We start from the raw sequence: 6,614 nt of genomic DNA on the forward strand, positions 1-6,614 counted from the left end.
CCCCCCCCCCCGAAACTTTCTTCTGGCTACGCCACTGTCTCCAGTTATTTTTTGAGGCAATGTTGAAGATAAAAATTTTATCGACAGAACGCCGACATTTTTCTGTAAAGTTTACGTCGCGTTGGTTATACAGAATTAGAAATATTTTTACGCAATAAAAGTACATGCAAAAATAAATAGAAGCATTGTTCAACATATGACGAGAACGAAAATAAACCTTTAAGTGTAAAATCTCAACCTGCCAATCAGCGTAATATTTGTCTAATCAGAAAGTTCTTAATAAAATAAAATATTCTCATTAAAAAAATTTAACAATTAAAACTAGTGTTTAATGTTTCCAACAAATTTAATTTTGTATACTTAGTTTAGCACGTATATTACTAATTAATTTATTTATTTTCACGGATATTAGTAACAGATTAGTTCTTTAACATACACTAATTAGAATATTTATCTTATTTGCATTAAGAATGGTCTGGAATTTTTCTAATATAAATATAACACATATCTGTGTGTGTAAATTTAACTAACTTTCAATATATTATCTGAATATTTCGTAATGTATGAATTTATGTTCAACAATTATCAGAGTTAAAATAATACGTTTTGTAAGTCTCAGTGTAAAATTAATATAAAAATAATGTAGTTTCATAAATCTTAAAAAAAATAAATAGAATTTATTATTATATATTATGGACATTTTATTGAATAAACTGAATTTATTGAATATACTGTATCATTAATAATATATTTTATATATTAAAATATACAGATAAATTGTATTAATTTCCCCTTAAAACAGTCACCATCTGATAAATCAACATTTCTCATATTTTAAATCAGATAAAGGTGTCGTTTTCCATTATTCGTTGTCTATATTCAAAACTTTTAATAGTTACCTTTGAAAAATGTAAAAATGTAAAACATCACATTTTATTCGTGTTTTATTCAAAATTATAAATATATAAATTTTACATAAAATTCGCTTCCAAATGTTGCCTGATTTTTTCTTAACTTTAACATAATATTAAAATTATCGTATTATATTATATAACACATTATGTTAAAATTAACAATAAAGCTAGAACAAACTGTATAGCACAAGTGAATGTGTTGAATTTAACAAAAAATATTTTTACTGTGCAACGCAGGGGAAAATGAAAGAAAGAGTTAAATGCAAATAAAATCTTAACGCCGCTCGCATGGTGGCGATAAAAGTGGATGCTAAATGTGCGCTGCGTGAGAATTCTCATCACACATCAGCGAGAAGTAGAGCTCGAGAAGAGAATTGTTTGCGACCTCTGAATTCGTCCGACACGCGACGATACAACATCACCCGCGTAACGAATATCTTTACGGCCTTCTCGGCCAACGAGTAGCGAGGCGATTCAATTAGGCTCGGTAAAACGTCGCAGTAGCGTTTATATTGCCGTTCGCTTAATTATTGAGCCAATGAGCTTGATAGCGTACGCATAATGACGCCGGTAAACGTGGATACACGCCGAAGAGAGCGGCGTGTAATTGTAGGTTGTAGCTCGAGCTTCGACGCACGCACACACACAATAGCGGCGGAGACAGCTCAGGGTCTTTGCCCGAAATAGGGTCAGGAAAAGATGTCATCGCGGGAATACTGTAATGACAAACATTAGCTCGCGAAACTAAGGGCGCCATTAAGCGGAGGGAGCGGAGAGAGAGAGAGAGAGAGAAAGAGGGGGGAGCCTGTATAAATAAATTACATTTGCCTTAATGTCCGACACGCCGAAGTCGCGAAGGGAGCCCAAAAGAGCACACGTGGAAGGGCTTGCGCGCGTTGTCCCTGTCCCTTCTTTGTTTCCGATTTAATCGCGCGCCGCGTTTCCCGCTTCATGCCACGACGTATACTCTGGTTGATGAATATTTTACGCGATTACAACGATGGCCACGAGGCGAGTGGTAATAGTAGTGGTGCTTAATTTCACTCGGCGCCGAACTCCCTAGTTCCTACGAGGCGCACGCATTATCCTAATGCGTTTTTAAAACGTAATTACTGATTACGTGCCGCTACTTCGATGCCGGTAAGCACAAACAGTGGTCTGTTAATATCTGCCACGCTTACTCTTATCTCGTTCTCGCGAGAGCTTCCTCCATTCGCAGAACGTCGGGAGAAACTTGCTGCGCGAGCTTCCTTCATTCGGATAACGTTACTGTTTATAGCTCGCGCAAATTTTTCAAGACTGTCTTAGATACAGTTTACAGAGTGTCTGGCAATTCATGGTAGGTTAAACTCGGGTATTATGGCCATACGGAAAAGATGGCCATAGGCTGTAATTTCTCCAATAATTGCAAAACAGTGCGTTTGTGTAATCAGTCACAAAGATAAACGATATTTATCATAGTGTATATACGTACATTTTTCGAAATAGCATGATTATAAATAGTATATTATATTTTTATTTTTATATATATTAAACTATATTTTTATTTTTATATATATTATATTGTTATTTTTATATACAGGGTGAGTCATTTTAATCGACGGATCCAAATTGCTCCTAAAATACGCCAGCTACAAAAAAATTGTTAAGACAAGAATTGTAGAGGACAACGGGGGTCATTTTACCGTGCTAATAATTTTGACTTTCAGATCGATTTTCAAGGTCATTCGAAGGTCAAAGTCATTTTTTTAAATTAGAACCCCTATTTTTGACACCGGATTCGAAAAGAGCAGAAAATTTTACGTTAAAAATGATATTTAGATTTTTTCTGAATCCAAGAAGATCAAATAAAAAACGATTAAAAACAACTTAGAAGCTGTTAATGTTAATTTTAAAGATTTTTATGCATAATAAATGTTTCGCGGTACTAACAAATAACAACTAATAGAAGAAAAGTTGCGAAACGTTGTCATTCCATTTCCGAAATTGATGCACAATAATCTCACTTTGATATGATTATTAATAAGGCGTAATAAATAAAATTTTAAAAGTAAAAACAAACACTTTTAAAGTATTGCCTCTAACAATTTTTCTTTTTTGAGTGCAAGGTAACTTGAAAAATTTTTTTTTAAATATGGCTGACTATCCTCCTAATGAAATTGTTGATGTGATATTAATTTTAGGGGAATGTCATAATAATTACAATGCTGCATCAAGGCTTTATGCTGAATGCTATCCAGAGAGGAGACATCCAAACAACACGACAATACGAAGATTAACTCAAAGAGCTCGCAATGGACATCTTGTTCGGCAACGACGATGTCATGACGAAAATGATGCGCGGGCTATTGCTGTTCTAGCAATTGTTCATTATGATCCTCATATTAGTACTCGCCAGATTGAAAGGGAAATTTGACCTTCTTGGACTCAAAAAAAAAATCTAAATATCATTTTTAACGTAAAATTTTCTACTCTTTTCGAATCCGGTATCAAAAATAAGGGTTCTAATTTAAAAAAATGACTTTGACCTTTGAATAACCTTGAAAATCGATCTGAAGGTCAAAATTATTAGTACGATAAAATGACCCCTGGTATCCTCTACAATTCTTGTCTTACCATTTTTTTGTAGCTGGCGTATTTTAGGAGCAGTTTGGATCCATCGATTAAAATGAATCACCCTATATATTATACTATATTTTTATTTTCGACTGCCTGTAAAATTTCTCGTGTGTCCACTAAAACGTGCTGTAACGTCGAATAAATTACAGTTAAGCTTACTACAGTCGCAATCAACGTTAAATGAAGTAGGTATGTAAATTGTAATATAATATGCATTTTTATTTTTGTTTTCACTATTTGTTTATAAATACTATGACCATCTTTTACTCATATTTTGGATAAGATAGCCTACTATCATTTTATGAACATTTATAAAACAAAAGTCTTATAATTATTAAAGTTTAATTATTAAAGTTTTATAAAACGTTATGTTTCAAAAATTATTTTCAATATTACAGTAATTAAATCTTATGTGCAATATTTGATCAAAAGATTGCATTTAGAATTTAAGTTTTGTAATAGAAGTTTCTGTTTTATATTATAATTATATGTGTATTATATTTTTCACAAATAATATAATAATATTAAATAGCTTATATTAAAATGAATATGTTAAATTATATTTCTTTCATTATTTTATAAAATAATAGGTACAGAAACTTGAACATAAAATATGTATGGGACATCTCCTCATTCCTTTCTTCTTATCTGAAAAATTTAGATAAGATGGCCAATGCTTATGTTTTGATACTTTTGTAATAAATAATTTTACTAAAGTATTTTCCTTTTAACTCTGATGGTATTATGTACTGTAGGTTTCAGTGAAGTGATGTGCCAAACGCTATTAAAAAATAACAATAAGAAATGTATCTTTTTTGCATTTTAAAAAAGTATAGCCATCTTATTCGAGTTTACCCTACACTCGATATATATCTGTGATAGAACTCATCAAATTGAATACAAAATGCATTCACCAAATTTATCAAATACATATTATATTCTAAAAATAATCTCACGTAGACTTTTAGTTATTAATTAAAGAAGATTAATACATTATCGTACGCGATAATGCACAAATCTTCAATTAATAACTAAAAGTCTCCGTGGTTATTTGCGAAATGGTAGAAGATCTTTTTGTTCAATTTGACCTAACATACAAGCACATGAAGGCAGATGTCGTCACCACAACTCACTTATTGTCAGACACATTGTCAAAATGTCCAATTTTTTTGTCCCAAAATTGGTTATCAGAAATAAAGTTTGATGAAAACATCAATCTAGTATCAACCTAGTATATAAATATATATATTAAATATTTTAATCCTTCTCGAAGTTTCTTCAATGATAAAAAATTTCGAAAATTGCTAAAATCGAGACCCAAGAACACTTGGCGTGCTCAGATTGCATCATAAATTTCTAGAAATGTTGATTTCCATTCTAAATTTATAAAATGTTTTAATGTAATTACTACAAAATATCTTCTTTTTTTACTTCCAATTGGTAATATTTGGACATATTTTCGCAGAAATTATATTAGTATGGTCTAACTTTTTTATATTATTTCTTTTATAGAAAATACAAATTTCAAGAAAGATGTTTTATCTTAACATTTTAATTTTATTTGGGTTTTAACTTTCTTTGGACAATATACTCTTGGCGCGTGGAATTTGGCGTTTTTATTATTTTTTTTTTTTTTGTTAAAGAATAATTTTGTACGATTTCATTCATGGCCTAACATGAAATCAAAATAAAAATATAAAAGCTCATATACAAAAATTAATAAAATCAGTACACTTCATGGCATATATGTGTATTTAATGGAATCAAATATGAAATCCCATTGATATGCTAATTATTAAATTCAATCGAATAAAAATTGAAAATAAAAAAAAATATTTAAAACGTTTTGATTATTTATGGTATATTTTTTGTATGTATTTATACTTAAAAAAAGAGTGTAAATATTCAAAGTACTTCATATGCTTTGCTCAATAATGTAAAATAGAAACTAGAAAAAATCTTTAGGAAAACATTAGAAAGAGCAAATGAGATCTAATTAGATTTTCTCTTTGTATTCGTGTATTTTTTGTAACATTACACTTCTAACTTAAAACTTCGTTCTCAATCAGAGTCAGCCATATTTCCAGGAAGTCGGATTGAATCCCAAGAAATTTTCTACACGATACTCGGAAGCAATATTCGGTAGTATTCGAACAGTCATGTAACGCAGGTATTTCGCGGAGCGAAGATAGTTGCACGACAGCTTGACGCCTCCGTTTCGTTATGACGGGCTCACGGCTTGTCTGTACACAACGGAGATTTCTCTCTCGTGATCCTCATCCTGGCACATGCATTAGCGCACAATGAGGCACCTCGCTATTCGCGGCAAACTGCTACCGGCTACCATCCTCTATCGCAGCCCTCCCTCTCTTTTTTCGGACCTTTTCAGCCGGCTAAAACGATGACTCGTCACTATATACTTGCGGTGTAGGAACGCAGATTCACCCCTTCGATCCAATCGCCGAAATGCGGAAGGGACGAGGACCCTGAAGAAAAATGTCCTTACCTTCCGATACACGCGGAAGGACGCCGACCTAAACGATGCGTGGAGGACGGGGCACACGTGCGTATAAACGAAATCGTAAATCAAGTCGCCGACAGAAGTGCGCCGCCGGGCAATCAAGGGGAAAATAATTGTAGAAATATTCTGAAATATTCTCCCCTCCATGAGAAAAACTTAATAATGATTGTTGTAGCGTCGTAAAGAGAGTAAGTTCAAGTTGTGACAGAATTAAATTATGATCAAAGTTTACAAAATTTATTAATTATACAGTTTATTAGAATGTCAGAAATATTGTGATTATTGTGATTATTATGATTAGTGATTAGTGATTGTGATTAGTAGAAATATTCTGGAATATTCTCCCCTCCATGAGAAAAACTTAATAATGATTGTTGTAGCGTCGTAAAGAGAGTAAGTTCAAGTTGTGACAGAATTAAATTATGATCAAAGTTTACAAAATTTATCAATTATACAGTTTATTAGAATGTCAGAAATATTGTGATTATTGTGATTATTATGATTGTGATTATGATTAGTAGAAATATTCTGGAATATTCTCCCCTCCATGAGAAAAACTT

This window comes from Odontomachus brunneus, unplaced genomic scaffold (assembly GCF_010583005.1).
Source record: "Odontomachus brunneus isolate Ranch 3 - 2012 unplaced genomic scaffold, Obru_v1 Obru_scaffold_055, whole genome shotgun sequence".
NCBI classification, from domain to species: Eukaryota; Metazoa; Arthropoda; class Insecta; order Hymenoptera; family Formicidae; genus Odontomachus; species Odontomachus brunneus.